The sequence below is a fragment of the Clavelina lepadiformis genome, chromosome 1 (assembly GCF_947623445.1).
Source record: "Clavelina lepadiformis chromosome 1, kaClaLepa1.1, whole genome shotgun sequence".
NCBI classification, from domain to species: Eukaryota; Metazoa; Chordata; class Ascidiacea; order Aplousobranchia; family Clavelinidae; genus Clavelina; species Clavelina lepadiformis.
The window spans coordinates 15472575-15491496 of record NC_135240.1 but is presented as its reverse complement, the minus strand read 5'-3'; positions in this window follow the sequence as shown (position 1 = coordinate 15491496).

The following is an 18922-nucleotide window of genomic DNA, read 5'->3' as shown; positions in this document are numbered from 1 at the left end:
AAGTATAATAGTCAACCAATGAAAGGTTTGTCTGTTATCGTTAAAAGAACTTAACTGAAACATTTGCACTATACATTAGTTTTATAGGTCCTAAAACGTGCCTTGTGAACTACTGTATATGGTGCCAAATGTTTAATTCACATTGCAAAAGGTTCTAACGCATCTCCAAATGTTTAGTAGAGTCTAATAAGTAAATAATAACAGTACAACAGTTAACCAATAAAAGGTCTGTTATCGTTAAAAGAACTTAACTACAACATATGCACTATAAAATAGTTACAAAATTTCTAAAATGCCCCTTGTGAACTATTTGTTGCAAAATGTTTAATTCACATTCCTAAAAGTTCCAACGCGTCTCAAAATGTTTAATAGAGTCCAATAAGTAAATAATAAGAGTACAACAGATAACCAATAAAAGGTTTGTTTCTTATCGTTAAAAGAACTTAACTACAACATTTGCACTATTAAATAGTTATGTAGGTCCTAAAGCGCCCCTTGTGAACTATATGGTGCAAAATGTTTAATAATTCTCCCAAAAGTTCCAACGCGTCTCGAAATGTTTATTAGAGTCTAATAAGTAAATACTAAAAGTATAACAGTCAACCAATAAAAGGTTTGTCTGTTATCGTTAAAAGAACTTAACTAAAACATTTGCATTATACATTAGTTATATAGGTCCTAAAAAGTGCCTTGTGAACTATATGGTGCAAAATGTTTAATTCACATTGCAAAACGTTCTAATGGGTCTCAAAATGTTTATTAGAGTCTAATAAGTAAATAATAAAAGTATAACAGTCAACCAATGAAAGGTTTTTTTGTTATCGTTAAAAGAACTTAACTAAAACATTTGCACTATACATTAGTTTTATAGTTCCGAAAAACTTCCTTGTGAACTATATGGTGCAAAAGGTTTACTTCACATTGCAAAGAGTTCTAACGGGTCTCAAAATGTTTATTAGAGTCTAATAAGTAAATAATAAAAGTATAACCGTCAACCAATGAAAGGTTTGTCTGTTATCGTTAAAAGAACTTAACTAAAACATCTGAACTATACATTAGTTATATAGGTCCTAAAAAGTTCCTTGTGAACTATATGGTGCCAAATGTGGAATTCACATTGCAAAAAGTTCTAACGGGTCTCAAAATGTTTATTAGAGTCTAATAAGTAAATGATAAAAGTATAACAGTTAACCAATAAAAGGTTGGTCTGTTATGGTTAAAAGAACTTAACTAAAACATTTGCACTATACATCAGTTATATAGGTCCGAAAAACTTCCTTGTGAGCTATATGGTGCAAAATGTTTAATTCACATTGCAAAACGTTCTAACGGGTCTCAAAATTTTTATTAGAGTCTAATAAGTAATTAATAAAAGTATAACAGTTAACCAATGAAAGGTTTGTCTGTTATCGTTAAAAGAACTTAAGTAAAACATTTGCACTATACATTAGTTATATAGGTCCGAAAAACTTCCTTGTGAACTATATGGTGCCAAATGTTTAATTCAAATTGCAAAAAGTTGTAACGTGTTTCAAAATGTTTATCAGAGTCTAATAAGTAAATAATAAAAGTATAACAGTTAACCAATAAAAGGTTTGTCTGTTATCGTTAAAAGAACTTTACTAAAACATTTGCACTATACATTAGTTATATAGGTCTTAAAAAGTGACTTGTGAACTACTGTATATGGTGCCAAATGTGCAATTCACATTGCAAAAAGTTCTTACGGGTCTCAAAATGTTTATTTGAGTCTAATAAGTAAATAATAAAAGTATAACAGTTAACCAATGAAAGGTTTGTCTGTTATCGTTAAAAGAACTTAACTAAAACATTTGCACTATACATTAGTTATATATGTCCTAAAAAGTGCCTTGTGAACTATATGGTGCAAAATGTTTATGTCACATTGCAACAAGTTCTAACGGGTCTCAAAATGTTTATTATAGTCTAATAAGTAAATAATAAAAGTATAACAGTCAACCAATGAAAGGTTTGTCTGTATTCGTTAAAAGAACTTAACTAAAACATTTGCACTATACAGTAGTTATATAGGTCCTAAAAAGTACCTTGTGAATTATATGGTGCAAAATGTTTAATTCACATTGCAAAGAGTTCTAACGGGTCTCAAAATGTTTATTAGAGTCTAATAAGTAAATAATAAAAGTATAACAGTCAACCAATGAAAGGTTTGTCTGTTATCGTTAAAAGAACTTAACTGAAACATTTGCACTATACATTAGTTTTATAGGTCCTAAAACGTGCCTTGTGTACTACTGTATATGGTGCCAAATGTTTAATTCACATTGCAAAAGGTTCTAACGCATCTCCAAATGTTTAGTAGAGTCTAATAAGTAAATAATAACAGTACAACAGTTAACCAATAAAAGGTCTGTTATCATTAATAGAACTTAACTAAAACATATGCACTATAAAATAGTTACAAAATTCCTAAAATGCCCCTTGTGAACTATTTGTTGCAAAATGTTTAATTCACATTCCTAAAAGTTCTAACGCGTCTCAAAATGTTTAATAGAGTCTAATAAGTAAATAATAAGAGTACAACAGATAACCAATAAAAGGTTTGTTTCTTATCGCTAAAAGAACTTAACTACAACATTTGCACTATAAAATAGTTATGTAGGTCCTAAAGCGCCCCTTGTGAACTATATGGTGCAAAATGTTTAATAAAATTCTCCCAAAAGTTCTAACGCGTCTCGAAATGTTTATTAGAGTCTAATAAGTAAATAATAAAAGTATAACAGTTAACCAATGAAAGGTTTGTCTGTTATCGTTAAAAGAACTTAACTAAAACATTTGCACTATACATTAGTTATATAGGTCCTAAAAAGTACCTTGTGAACTATATGGTGCCAAAGTTTAATTCGCATTGCAAAAAGTTCTAACGGGTCTCAAAATTTTAATTAGAATCTAATAAGTAAATAATAAAAGTATAACAGTTAACCAAAGAAAGGTTTGTCTATTATCGTTAAAAGAACTTAACTATAAAATTTGCACTATACATTAGTTATATAGGTCCTAAAAAGTGTCTTGTGAACTATATGGTGCCAAATGTGCAATTCACATTGCAAAAAGTTCTAACGGGTCTCAAAATGTTTATTAGAGTCTAATAAGTAAATAATAAAAGTATAACAGTTAACCAATAAAAGATTTGTCTGTTATCGTTAAAAGAACTTAACTAAAACATTTGCACTATACATTAGTTATATAGGTCCTAAAAAGTGACTTGTGAACTATATGGTGCAAAATGTTTAATTCACTTTGCAAACAGTTCTAACATGTCTGAAAATGTTTATTAGAGTCTAATAAGTAAATGATAAAAGTATAACAGTTAAGCAATAAAAGGTTTGTCTGTTATGGTTAAAAGAACTTAACTAAAACATTTGCACTATACATCAGTTATATAGGTCCGAAAAACTTTCCTGTGAACTATATGGTGCAAAATGTTTAATTCACATTGCAAAAAGTTCTAACGTGTTTCAAAATTTTTATTAGAGTCTAATAAGTAATTAATAAAAGTATAACAGTTAACCAATGAAAGGTTTCTTTGTTATCGTTAAAAGAACTTAACTAAAACATTTGCACTATACATTAGTTATATAGGCCCTAAAAACTTCCTTGTGAACTATATGGTGCAAAATGTTTAATTCACATTGCAAAAAGTTGTAACGTGTCTCAAAATGTTTATTAGAGTCTAATAAGTAAATAATAAAAGTATAACAGTTAACCAATAAAAGGTTTGTCTGTTATCGTTAAAAGAACTTTACTAAAACATTTGCACTATACATTAGTTATATAGGTTTTAAAAAGTGACTTGTGAACTACTGTATATGGTGCCAAATGTGCAATTCACATTGCAAAATGTTCTTACGGGTCTCAAAATGTTTATTTGAGTCTAATAAGTAAATAATAAAAGTATAACAGTTAACCAATGAAAGGTTTGTCTGTTATCGTTAAAAGAACTTAACTAAAACATTTGCACTATACATTAGTTATATAGGTCCTAAAAAGTGCCTTTTGAACTATATGGTGCAAAATGTTTAATTCACATTGCAAAACGTTTTAACGGGTCTCAAAACGTTTATTAGAGTCTAATAAATAAATAATAAAAGTATAACAGTCAACCAATGAAAGGTTTGTCTGTTATCGTTAAAAGAACTTAACTAAAACATCTGCACTATACATTAGTTATATAGTTCCGAAAAAGTGCTTTGTGATCTATATGGTGCAAAATGTTTAATTCACATTGCAAAAAGTTCTAACGTGTCTCAAAATTTTTATTAGAGTCTAATAAGTAATTAATAAAAGTATAACAGTTAACCAATAAAAGGTTTCTTTGTTATCGTTAAAAGAACTTAACTAAAACATTTGCACTATGCATTAGTTATATAGGTCCGAAAAACTTCCTTGTGAACTATATGGTGCCAAATGTTTCATTCACATTGCAAAAAGTTGTAACGTGTCTCATAATGTTTATTAGAGTCTAATAAGTAAATAATAAAAGTATAACAGTTAACCAATGAAAGGTTTGTCTGTTATCGTTAAAAGAACTTTACTAAAACATTTGCACTATACATTAGTTATATAGGTCTTAAAAAGTGACTTGTGAACTACTGTATATGGTGCCAAATGTGCAATTCACATTGCAAAAAGTACTTACGGGTCTCAAAATGTTTATTTGAGTCTAATAAGTAAATAATAACAGTACAACAGTTAACCAATAAAAGGTCTGTTATCGTTAAAAGAACTTAACTAAAACATATGCACTATAAAATAGTTACAAAATTCCTAAAATGCCCCTTGTGAACTATTTGTTGCAAAATGTTTAATTCACATTCCTAAAAGTTCTAACGCGTCTCAAAATGTTTAATAGAGTCTAATAAGTAAATAATAAGAGTACAACAGATAACCAATAAAAGGTTTGTTTCTTATCGCTAAAAGAACTTAACTACAACATTTGCACTATAAAATAGTTATGTAGGTCCTAAAGCGCCCCTTGTGAACTATATGGTGCAAAATGTTTAATAAATTCTCCCAAAAGTTCTAATGCGTCTCGAAATGTTTATTAGAGTCTAATAAGTAAATAATAAAAGTATAACAGTTAACCAATGAAAGGTTTGTCTGTTATCGTTAAAAGAACTTAACTAAAACATTTGCACTATACATTAGTTATATAGGTCCTAAAAAGTACCTTGTGAACTATATGGTGCCAAAGTTTAATTCGCATTGCAAAAAGTTCTAACGGGTCTCAAAATTTTAATTAGAATCTAATAAGTAAATAATAAAAGTATAACAGTTAACCAAAGAAAGGTTTGTCTATTATCGTTAAAAGAACTTAACTATAAAATTTGCACTATACATTAGTTATATAGGTCCTAAAAAGTGTCTTGTGAACTATATGGTGCCAAATGTGCAATTCACATTGCAAAAAGTTCTAACGGGTCTCAAAATGTTTATTAGAGTCTAATAAGTAAATAATAAAAGTATAACAGTTAACCAATAAAAGATTTGTCTGTTATCGTTAAAAGAACTTAACTAAAACATTTGCACTATACATTAGTTATATAGGTCCTAAAAAGTGCCTTGTGAACTATATGGTGCAAAATGTTTAATTCACTTTGCAAACAGTTCTAACATGTCTGAAAATGTTTATTAGAGTCTAATAAGTAAATGATAAAAGTATAACAGTTAAGCAATAAAAGGTTTGTCTGTTATGGTTAAAAGAACTTAACTAAAACATTTGCACTATACATCAGTTATATAGGTCCGAAAAACTTTCCTGTGAACTATATGGTGCAAAATGTTTAATTCACATTGCAAAAAGTTCTAACGTGTTTCAAAATTTTTATTAGAGTCTAATAAGTAATTAATAAAAGTATAACAGTTAACCAATGAAAGGTTTGTTTGTTATCGTTAAAAGAACTTAACTAAAACATTTGCACTATACATTAGTTATATAGGTCCTAAAAACTTCCTTGTGAACTATATGGTGCAAAATGTTTAATTCACATTGCAAAAAGTTGTAACGTGTCTCAAAATGTTTATTAGAGTCTAATAAGTAAATAATAAAAGTATAACAGTTAACCAATAAAAGGTTTGTCTGTTATCGTTAAAAGAACTTTACTAAAACATTTGCACTATACATTAGTTATATAGGTTTTAAAAAGTGACTTGTGAACTACTGTATATGGTGCCAAATGTGCAATTCACATTGCAAAATGTTCTTACGGGTCTCAAAATGTTTATTTGAGTCTAATAAGTAAATAATAAAAGTATAACAGTTAACCAATGAAAGGTTTGTCTGTTATCGTTAAAAGAACTTAACTAAAACATTTGCACTATACATTAGTTATATAGGTCCTAAAAAGTGCCTTTTGAACTATATGGTGCAAAATGTTTAATTCACATTGCAAAACGTTTTAACGGGTCTCAAAACGTTTATTAGAGTCTAATAAATAAATAATAAAAGTATAACAGTCAACCAATGAAAGGTTTGTCTGTTATCGTTAAAAGAACTTAACTAAAACATCTGCACTATACATTAGTTATATAGTTCCGAAAAAGTGCTTTGTGAACTATATGGTGCAAAATGTTTAATTCACATTGCAAAAAGTTCTAACGTGTCTCAAAATTTTTATTAGAGTCTAATAAGTAATTAATAAAAGTATAACAGTTAACCAATAAAAGGTTTCTTTGTTATCGTTAAAAGAACTTAACTAAAACATTTGCACTATGCATTAGTTATATAGGTCCGAAAAACTTCCTTGTGAACTATATGGTGCCAAATGTTTCATTCACATTGCAAAAAGTTGTAACGTGTCTCATAATGTTTATTAGAGTCTAATAAGTAAATAATAAAAGTATAACAGTTAACCAATGAAAGGTTTGTCTGTTATCGTTAAAAGAACTTTACTAAAACATTTGCACTATACATTAGTTATATAGGTCTTAAAAAGTGACTTGTGAACTACTGTATATGGTGCCAAATGTGCAATTCACATTGCAAAAAGTACTTACGGGTCTCAAAATGTTTATTTGAGTCTAATAAGTAAATAATAAAAGTATAACAGTTAACCAATGAAAGGTTTGTCTGTTATCGTTAAAAGAACTTAACTAAAACATTTGCACTATACATTAGTTATATAGGTCCTAAAAAGTGCCTTGTGAACTATATGGTGCAAAATGTTTAATTCACATTGCAACAAGTTCTAACGGGTCTCAAAATGTTCATTATAGTCTAATAAGTAAATAATAAAAGTATAACAGTCAACCAATGAAAGGTTTGTCTGTATTCGTTAAAAGAACTTAACTAAAACATTTGCACTATACATTAGTTATATAGGTCCTAAAAAGTACCTTGTGAACTATATGGTGCAAAATGTTTAATTCACATTGCAAAGAGTTCTAACGGGTCTCAAAATGTTTATTAGAGTCTAATAAGTAAATAATAAAAGTATAACAGTCAACCAATGAAAGGTTTGTCTGTTATCGTTAAAAGAACTTAACTGAAACATTTGCACTATACATTAGTTTTATAGGTCCTAAAACGTGCCTTGTGAACTACTGTATATGGTGCCAAATGTTTAATTCACATTGCAAAAGGTTCTAACGCATCTCCAAATGTTTAGTAGAGTCTAATAAGTAAATAATAACAGTACAACAGTTAACCAATAAAAGGTCTGTTATCGTTAAAAGAACTTAACTACAACATATGCACTATAAAATAGTTACAAAATTTCTAAAATGCCCCTTGTGAACTATTTGTTGCAAAATGTTTAATTCACATTCCTAAAAGTTCCAACGCGTCTCAAAATGTTTAATAGAGTCCAATAAGTAAATAATAAGAGTACAACAGATAACCAATAAAAGGTTTGTTTCTTATCGTTAAAAGAACTTAACTACAACATTTGCACTATTAAATAGTTATGTAGGTCCTAAAGCGCCCCTTGTGAACTATATGGTGCAAAATGTTTAATAATTCTCCCAAAAGTTCCAACGCGTCTCGAAATGTTTATTAGAGTCTAATAAGTAAATACTAAAAGTATAACAGTCAACCAATAAAAGGTTTGTCTGTTATCGTTAAAAGAACTTAACTAAAACATTTGCATTATACATTAGTTATATAGGTCCTAAAAAGTGCCTTGTGAACTATATGGTGCAAAATGTTTAATTCACATTGCAAAACGTTCTAATGGGTCTCAAAATGTTTATTAGAGTCTAATAAGTAAATAATAAAAGTATAACAGTCAACCAATGAAAGGTTTTTTTGTTATCGTTAAAAGAACTTAACTAAAACATTTGCACTATACATTAGTTTTATAGGTCCGAAAAACTTCCTTGTGAACTATATGGTGCAAAAGGTTTACTTCACATTGCAAAGAGTTCTAACGGGTCTCAAAATGTTTATTAGAGTCTAATAAGTAAATAATAAAAGTATAACCGTCAACCAATGAAAGGTTTGTCTGTTATCGTTAAAAGAACTTAACTAAAACATCTGAACTATACATTAGTTATATAGGTCCTAAAAAGTTCCTTGTGAACTATATGGTGCCAAATGTGGAATTCACATTGCAAAAAGTTCTAACGGGTCTCAAAATGTTTATTAGAGTCTAATAAGTAAATGATAAAAGTATAACAGTTAACCAATAAAAGGTTGGTCTGTTATGGTTAAAAGAACTTAACTAAAACATTTGCACTATACATTAGTTATATAGGTCCGAAAAACTTCCTTGTGAACTATATGGTGCCAAATGTTTAATTCAAATTGCAAAAAGTTGTAACGTGTCTCAAAATGTTTATCAGAGTCTAATAAGTAAATAATAAAAGTATAACAGTTAACCAATAAAAGGTTTGTCTGTTATCGTTAAAAGAACTTTACTAAAACATTTGCACTATACATTAGTTATATAGGTCTTAAAAAGTGACTTGTGAACTACTGTATATGGTGCCAAATGTGCAATTCACATTGCAAAAAGTTCTTACGGGTCTCAAAATGTTTATTTGAGTCTAATAAGTAAATAATAAAAGTATAACAGTTAACCAATGAAAGGTTTGTCTGTTATCGTTAAAAGAACTTAACTAAAACATTTGCACTATACATTAGTTATATATGTCCTAAAAAGTGCCTTGTGAACTATATGGTGCAAAATGTTTATGTCACATTGCAACAAGTTCTAACGGGTCTCAAAATGTTTATTATAGTCTAATAAGTAAATAATAAAAGTATAACAGTCAACCAATGAAAGGTTTGTCTGTATTCGTTAAAAGAACTTAACTAAAACATTTGCACTATACATTAGTTATATAGGTCCTAAAAAGTACCTTGTGAACTATATGGTGCAAAATGTTTAATTCACATTGCAAAGAGTTCTAACGGGTCTCAAAATGTTTATTAGAGTCTAATAAGTAAATAATAAAAGTATAACAGTCAACCAATGAAAGGTTTGTCTGTTATCGTTAAAAGAACTTAACTGAAACATTTGCACTATACATTAGTTTTATAGGTCCTAAAACGTGCCTTGTGAACTACTGTATATGGTGCCAAATGTTTAATTCACATTGCAAAAGGTTCTAACGCATCTCCAAATGTTTAGTAGAGTCTAATAAGTAAATAATAACAGTACAACAGTTAACCAATAAAAGGTCTGTTATCATTAATAGAACTTAACTAAAACATATGCACTATAAAATAGTTACAAAATTCCTAAAATGCCCCTTGTGAACTATTTGTTGCAAAATGTTTAATTCACATTCCTAAAAGTTCTAACGCGTCTCAAAATGTTTAATAGAGTCTAATAAGTAAATAATAAGAGTACAACAGATAACCAATAAAAGGTTTGTTTCTTATCGCTAAAAGAACTTAACTACAACATTTGCACTATAAAATAGTTATGTAGGTCCTAAAGCGCCCCTTGTGAACTATATGGTGCAAAATGTTTAATAAAATTCTCCCAAAAGTTCTAACGCGTCTCGAAATGTTTATTAGAGTCTAATAAGTAAATAATAAAAGTATAACAGTTAACCAATGAAAGGTTTGTCTGTTATCGTTAAAAGAACTTAACTAAAACATTTGCACTATACATTAGTTATATAGGTCCTAAAAAGTACCTTGTGAACTATATGGTGCCAAAGTTTAATTCGCATTGCAAAAAGTTCTAACGGGTCTCAAAATTTTAATTAGAATCTAATAAGTAAATAATAAAAGTATAACAGTTAACCAAAGAAAGGTTTGTCTATTATCGTTAAAAGAACTTAACTATAAAATTTGCACTATACATTAGTTATATAGGTCCTAAAAAGTGTCTTGTGAACTATATGGTGCCAAATGTGCAATTCACATTGCAAAAAGTACTTACGGGTCTCAAAATGTTTATTTGAGTCTAATAAGTAAATAATAAAAGTATAACAGTTAACCAATGAAAGGTTTGTCTGTTATCGTTAAAAGAACTTAACTAAAACATTTGCACTATACATTAGTTATATAGGTCCTAAAAAGTGCCTTGTGAACTATATGGTGCAAAATGTTTAATTCACATTGCAACAAGTTCTAACGGGTCTCAAAATGTTCATTATAGTCTAATAAGTAAATAATAAAAGTATAACAGTCAACCAATGAAAGGTTTGTCTGTATTCGTTAAAAGAACTTAACTAAAACATTTGCACTATACATTAGTTATATAGGTCCTAAAAAGTACCTTGTGAACTATATGGTGCAAAATGTTTAATTCACATTGCAAAGAGTTCTAACGGGTCTCAAAATGTTTATTAGAGTCTAATAAGTAAATAATAAAAGTATAACAGTCAACCAATGAAAGGTTTGTCTGTTATCGTTAAAAGAACTTAACTGAAACATTTGCACTATACATTAGTTTTATAGGTCCTAAAACGTGCCTTGTGAACTACTGTATATGGTGCCAAATGTTTAATTCACATTGCAAAAGGTTCTAACGCATCTCCAAATGTTTAGTAGAGTCTAATAAGTAAATAATAACAGTACAACAGTTAACCAATAAAAGGTCTGTTATCGTTAAAAGAACTTAACTACAACATATGCACTATAAAATAGTTACAAAATTTCTAAAATGCCCCTTGTGAACTATTTGTTGCAAAATGTTTAATTCACATTCCTAAAAGTTCCAACGCGTCTCAAAATGTTTAATAGAGTCCAATAAGTAAATAATAAGAGTACAACAGATAACCAATAAAAGGTTTGTTTCTTATCGTTAAAAGAACTTAACTACAACATTTGCACTATTAAATAGTTATGTAGGTCCTAAAGCGCCCCTTGTGAACTATATGGTGCAAAATGTTTAATAATTCTCCCAAAAGTTCCAACGCGTCTCGAAATGTTTATTAGAGTCTAATAAGTAAATACTAAAAGTATAACAGTCAACCAATAAAAGGTTTGTCTGTTATCGTTAAAAGAACTTAACTAAAACATTTGCATTATACATTAGTTATATAGGTCCTAAAAAGTGCCTTGTGAACTATATGGTGCAAAATGTTTAATTCACATTGCAAAACGTTCTAATGGGTCTCAAAATGTTTATTAGAGTCTAATAAGTAAATAATAAAAGTATAACAGTCAACCAATGAAAGGTTTTTTTGTTATCGTTAAAAGAACTTAACTAAAACATTTGCACTATACATTAGTTTTATAGGTCCGAAAAACTTCCTTGTGAACTATATGGTGCAAAAGGTTTACTTCACATTGCAAAGAGTTCTAACGGGTCTCAAAATGTTTATTAGAGTCTAATAAGTAAATAATAAAAGTATAACCGTCAACCAATGAAAGGTTTGTCTGTTATCGTTAAAAGAACTTAACTAAAACATCTGAACTATACATTAGTTATATAGGTCCTAAAAAGTTCCTTGTGAACTATATGGTGCCAAATGTGGAATTCACATTGCAAAAAGTTCTAACGGGTCTCAAAATGTTTATTAGAGTCTAATAAGTAAATGATAAAAGTATAACAGTTAACCAATAAAAGGTTGGTCTGTTATGGTTAAAAGAACTTAACTAAAACATTTGCACTATACATTAGTTATATAGGTCCGAAAAACTTCCTTGTGAACTATATGGTGCCAAATGTTTAATTCAAATTGCAAAAAGTTGTAACGTGTCTCAAAATGTTTATCAGAGTCTAATAAGTAAATAATAAAAGTATAACAGTTAACCAATAAAAGGTTTGTCTGTTATCGTTAAAAGAACTTTACTAAAACATTTGCACTATACATTAGTTATATAGGTCTTAAAAAGTGACTTGTGAACTACTGTATATGGTGCCAAATGTGCAATTCACATTGCAAAAAGTTCTTACGGGTCTCAAAATGTTTATTTGAGTCTAATAAGTAAATAATAAAAGTATAACAGTTAACCAATGAAAGGTTTGTCTGTTATCGTTAAAAGAACTTAACTAAAACATTTGCACTATACATTAGTTATATATGTCCTAAAAAGTGCCTTGTGAACTATATGGTGCAAAATGTTTATGTCACATTGCAACAAGTTCTAACGGGTCTCAAAATGTTTATTATAGTCTAATAAGTAAATAATAAAAGTATAACAGTCAACCAATGAAAGGTTTGTCTGTATTCGTTAAAAGAACTTAACTAAAACATTTGCACTATACATTAGTTATATAGGTCCTAAAAAGTACCTTGTGAACTATATGGTGCAAAATGTTTAATTCACATTGCAAAGAGTTCTAACGGGTCTCAAAATGTTTATTAGAGTCTAATAAGTAAATAATAAAAGTATAACAGTCAACCAATGAAAGGTTTGTCTGTTATCGTTAAAAGAACTTAACTGAAACATTTGCACTATACATTAGTTTTATAGGTCCTAAAACGTGCCTTGTGAACTACTGTATATGGTGCCAAATGTTTAATTCACATTGCAAAAGGTTCTAACGCATCTCCAAATGTTTAGTAGAGTCTAATAAGTAAATAATAACAGTACAACAGTTAACCAATAAAAGGTCTGTTATCATTAATAGAACTTAACTAAAACATATGCACTATAAAATAGTTACAAAATTCCTAAAATGCCCCTTGTGAACTATTTGTTGCAAAATGTTTAATTCACATTCCTAAAAGTTCTAACGCGTCTCAAAATGTTTAATAGAGTCTAATAAGTAAATAATAAGAGTACAACAGATAACCAATAAAAGGTTTGTTTCTTATCGCTAAAAGAACTTAACTACAACATTTGCACTATAAAATAGTTATGTAGGTCCTAAAGCGCCCCTTGTGAACTATATGGTGCAAAATGTTTAATAAAATTCTCCCAAAAGTTCTAACGCGTCTCGAAATGTTTATTAGAGTCTAATAAGTAAATAATAAAAGTATAACAGTTAACCAATGAAAGGTTTGTCTGTTATCGTTAAAAGAACTTAACTAAAACATTTGCACTATACATTAGTTATATAGGTCCTAAAAAGTACCTTGTGAACTATATGGTGCCAAAGTTTAATTCGCATTGCAAAAAGTTCTAACGGGTCTCAAAATTTTAATTAGAATCTAATAAGTAAATAATAAAAGTATAACAGTTAACCAAAGAAAGGTTTGTCTATTATCGTTAAAAGAACTTAACTATAAAATTTGCACTATACATTAGTTATATAGGTCCTAAAAAGTGTCTTGTGAACTATATGGTGCCAAATGTGCAATTCACATTGCAAAAAGTTCTAACGGGTCTCAAAATGTTTATTAGAGTCTAATAAGTAAATAATAAAAGTATAACAGTTAACCAATAAAAGGTTTGTCTGTTATCGTTAAAAGAACTTAACTAAAACATTTGCACTATACATTAGTTATATAGGTCCTAAAAAGTGCCTTGTGAACTATATGGTGCAAAATGTTTAATTCACTTTGCAAACAGTTCTAACATGTCTGAAAATGTTTATTAGAGTCCAATAAGTAAATGATAAAAGTATAACAGTTAAGCAATAAAAGGTTTGTCTGTTATGGTTAAAAGAACTTAACTAAAACATTTGCACTATACATCAGTTATATAGGTCCGAAAAACTTTCCTGTGAACTATATGGTGCAAAATGTTTAATTCACATTGCAAAAAGTTCTAACGTGTTTCAAAATTTTTATTAGAGTCTAATAAGTAATTAATAAAAGTATAACAGTTAACCAATGAAAGGTTTCTTTGTTATCGTTAAAAGAACTTTACTAAAACATTTGCACTATACATTAGTTATATAGGTCTTAAAAAGTGACTTGTGAACTACTGTATATGGTGCCAAATGTGCAATTCACATTGCAAAAAGTTCTTACGGGTCTCAAAATGTTTATTTGAGTCTAATAAGTAAATAATAAAAGTATAACAGTTAACCAATGAAAGGTTTGTCTGTTATCGTTAAAAGAACTTAACTAAAACATTTGCACTATACATTAGTTATATATGTCCTAAAAAGTGCCTTGTGAACTATATGGTGCAAAATGTTTATGTCACATTGCAACAAGTTCTAACGGGTCTCAAAATGTTTATTATAGTCTAATAAGTAAATAATAAAAGTATAACAGTCAACCAATGAAAGGTTTGTCTGTATTCGTTAAAAGAACTTAACTAAAACATTTGCACTATACATTAGTTATATAGGTCCTAAAAAGTACCTTGTGAACTATATGGTGCAAAATGTTTAATTCACATTGCAAAGAGTTCTAACGGGTCTCAAAATGTTTATTAGAGTCTAATAAGTAAATAATAAAAGTATAACAGTCAACCAATGAAAGGTTTGTCTGTTATCGTTAAAAGAACTTAACTGAAACATTTGCACTATACATTAGTTTTATAGGTCCTAAAACGTGCCTTGTGAACTACTGTATATGGTGCCAAATGTTTAATTCACATTGCAAAAGGTTCTAACGCATCTCCAAATGTTTAGTAGAGTCTAATAAGTAAATAATAACAGTACAACAGTTAACCAATAAAAGGTCTGTTATCGTTAAAAGAACTTAACTAAAACATATGCACTATAAAATAGTTACAAAATTCCTAAAATGCCCCTTGTGAACTATTTGTTGCAAAATGTTTAATTCACATTCCTAAAAGTTCTAACGCGTCTCAAAATGTTTAATAGAGTCTAATAAGTAAATAATAAGAGTACAACAGATAACCAATAAAAGGTTTGTTTCTTATCGCTAAAAGAACTTAACTACAACATTTGCACTATAAAATAGTTATGTAGGTCCTAAAGCGCCCCTTGTGAACTATATGGTGCAAAATGTTTAATAAATTCTCCCAAAAGTTCTAATGCGTCTCGAAATGTTTATTAGAGTCTAATAAGTAAATAATAAAAGTATAACAGTTAACCAATGAAAGGTTTGTCTGTTATCGTTAAAAGAACTTAACTAAAACATTTGCACTATACATTAGTTATATAGGTCCTAAAAAGTACCTTGTGAACTATATGGTGCCAAAGTTTAATTCGCATTGCAAAAAGTTCTAACGGGTCTCAAAATTTTAATTAGAATCTAATAAGTAAATAATAAAAGTATAACAGTTAACCAAAGAAAGGTTTGTCTATTATCGTTAAAAGAACTTAACTATAAAATTTGCACTATACATTAGTTATATAGGTCCTAAAAAGTGTCTTGTGAACTATATGGTGCCAAATGTGCAATTCACATTGCAAAAAGTTCTAACGGGTCTCAAAATGTTTATTAGAGTCTAATAAGTAAATAATAAAAGTATAACAGTTAACCAATAAAAGATTTGTCTGTTATCGTTAAAAGAACTTAACTAAAACATTTGCACTATACATTAGTTATATAGGTCCTAAAAAGTGCCTTGTGAACTATATGGTGCAAAATGTTTAATTCACTTTGCAAACAGTTCTAACATGTCTGAAAATGTTTATTAGAGTCTAATAAGTAAATGATAAAAGTATAACAGTTAAGCAATAAAAGGTTTGTCTGTTATGGTTAAAAGAACTTAACTAAAACATTTGCACTATACATCAGTTATATAGGTCCGAAAAACTTTCCTGTGAACTATATGGTGCAAAATGTTTAATTCACATTGCAAAAAGTTCTAACGTGTTTCAAAATTTTTATTAGAGTCTAATAAGTAATTAATAAAAGTATAACAGTTAACCAATGAAAGGTTTCTTTGTTATCGTTAAAAGAACTTAACTAAAACATTTGCACTATACATTAGTTATATAGGTCCTAAAAACTTCCTTGTGAACTATATGGTGCAAAATGTTTAATTCACATTGCAAAAAGTTGTAACGTGTCTCAAAATGTTTATTAGAGTCTAATAAGTAAATAATAAAAGTATAACAGTTAACCAATAAAAGGTTTGTCTGTTATCGTTAAAAGAACTTTACTAAAACATTTGCACTATACATTAGTTATATAGGTTTTAAAAAGTGACTTGTGAACTACTGTATATGGTGCCAAATGTGCAATTCACATTGCAAAATGTTCTTACGGGTCTCAAAATGTTTATTTGAGTCTAATAAGTAAATAATAAAAGTATAACAGTTAACCAATGAAAGGTTTGTCTGTTATCGTTAAAAGAACTTAACTAAAACATTTGCACTATACATTAGTTATATAGGTCCTAAAAAGTGCCTTGTGAACTATATGGTGCAAAATGTTTAATTCACATTGCAACAAGTTCTAACGGGTCTCAAAATGTGTATTATAGTCTAATAAGTAAATAATAAAAGTATAACAGTTAACCAATGAAAGGTTTGTCTGTTATCGTTAAAAGAACTTAACTAAAACATTTGCACTATACATTAGTTATATAGGTCCTAAAAAGTGCTTTGTGAACTATATGGTGCAAAATGTGCAATTCACATTGCAACAAGTTCTAACGGGTCTCAAAATGTGTATTATAGTCTAATAAGGAAATAATAAAAGTATAACAGTCAACCAATGAAAGGTTTGTCTGTTATCGTTAAAAGAACTTAACTAAAACATTTGCACTATACATTAGTTTTATAGGTCCTAAAACGTGCCTTGTGAACTACTGTATATGGTGCCAAATGTTTAATTCACATTGAAAAAGGTTCTAACGTGTCTCAAAATGTTTATTAGAGTCTAATAAGTAAATAATAAAAGTATAACAGTCAATCAATGAAAGGTTTGTCTGTTATCGTTAAAAGAACTTAACTAAAACATTTGCACTATACATTAGTTATATAGGTCCTAAAAAGTACCTTGTGAACTATATGGTGCCAAATGTTTAATTCACATTGCAAAAAGTTGTTACGGGTCTCAAAAGGTTTATTAAAGTCTAATAAGTAAATAATAAAAGTATAACAGTCAATCAATGAAAGGTTTGTCTATTATCGTTAAAAGAACTTAACTAAAACATTTGCACTATACATTAGTTATACAGGTTCTAAAAAGTGACTTGTGAACTACTATTTATGGTGCAAAATGTTTAATTCACATTGCAAAAAGTTCTTACGGGTCTCAAAATGTTTATTATAGTCTAATAAGTAAATAAGAAAAGTATAACTGTAAACCAATGAAAGGTTTGTCTGTTATCGTTAAAAGAACTTAACTAAAACATTTGCACTATACATTAGTTATATAGGTCCTAAAAAGTACCTTGTGAACTATATGGTGCCAAAGTTTAATTCGCATTGCAAAAAGTTCTAACGGGTCTCAAAATTTTAATTAGAATCTAATAAGTAAATAATAAAAGTATAACAGTTAACCAAAGAAAGGTTTGTCTATTATCGTTAAAAGAACTTAACTATAAAATTTGCACTATACATTAGTTATATAGGTCCTAAAAAGTGTCTTGTGAACTATATGGTGCCAAATGTGCAATTCACATTGCAAAAAGTTCTAACGGGTCTCAAAATGTTTATTAGAGTCTAATAAGTAAATAATAAAAGTATAACAGTTAACCAATAAAAGGTTTGTCTGTTATCGTTAAAAGAACTTAACTAAAACATTTGCACTATACATTAGTTATATAGGTCCTAAAAAGTGCCTTGTGAACTATATGGTGCAAAATGTTTAATTCACTTTGCAAACAGTTCTAACATGTCTGAAAATGTTTATTAGAGTCTAATAAGTAAATGATAAAAATATAACAGTTGAGCAATAAAAGGTTTGTCTGTTATGGTTAAAAGAACTTAACTAAAACATTTGCACTATACATCAGTTATATAGGTCCGAAAAACTTTCCTGTGAACTATATGGTGCAAAATGTTTAATTCACATTGCAAAAAGTTCTAACGTGTTTCAAAATTTTTATTAGAGTCTAATAAGTAATTAATAAAAGTATAACAGTTAACCAATGAAAGGTTTCTTTGTTATCGTTAAAAGAACTTAACTAAAACATTTGCACTATACATTAGTTATATAGGTCCGAAAAACTTCCTTGTGAACTATATGGTGCAAAATGTTTAATTCACATTGCAAAAAGTTGTAACGTGTCTCAAAATGTTTATTAGAGTCTAATAAGTAAATAATAAAAGTATAACAGTTAACCAATAAAAGGTTTGTCTGTTATCGTTAAAAGAACTTTACTAAAACATTTGCACTATACATTAGTTATATAGGTTTTAAAAAGTGACTTGTGAACTACTGTATATGGTGCCAAATGTGCAATTCACATTGCAAAATGTTCTTACGGGTCTCAAAATGTTTATTTGAGTCTAATAAGTAAATAATAAAAGTATAACAGTTAACCAATGAAAGGTTTGTCTGTTATCGTTAAAAGAACTTAACTAAAACATTTGCACGATACATTAGTTATATAGGTCCTAAAAAGTGCCTTGTGAACTATATGGTGCAAAATGTTTAATTCACATTGCAACAAGTTCTAACGGGTCTCAAAATGTGTATTATAGTCTAATAAGTAAATAATAAAAGTATAACAGTTAATCAATGAAAGGTTTGTCTGTTATCGTTAAAAGAA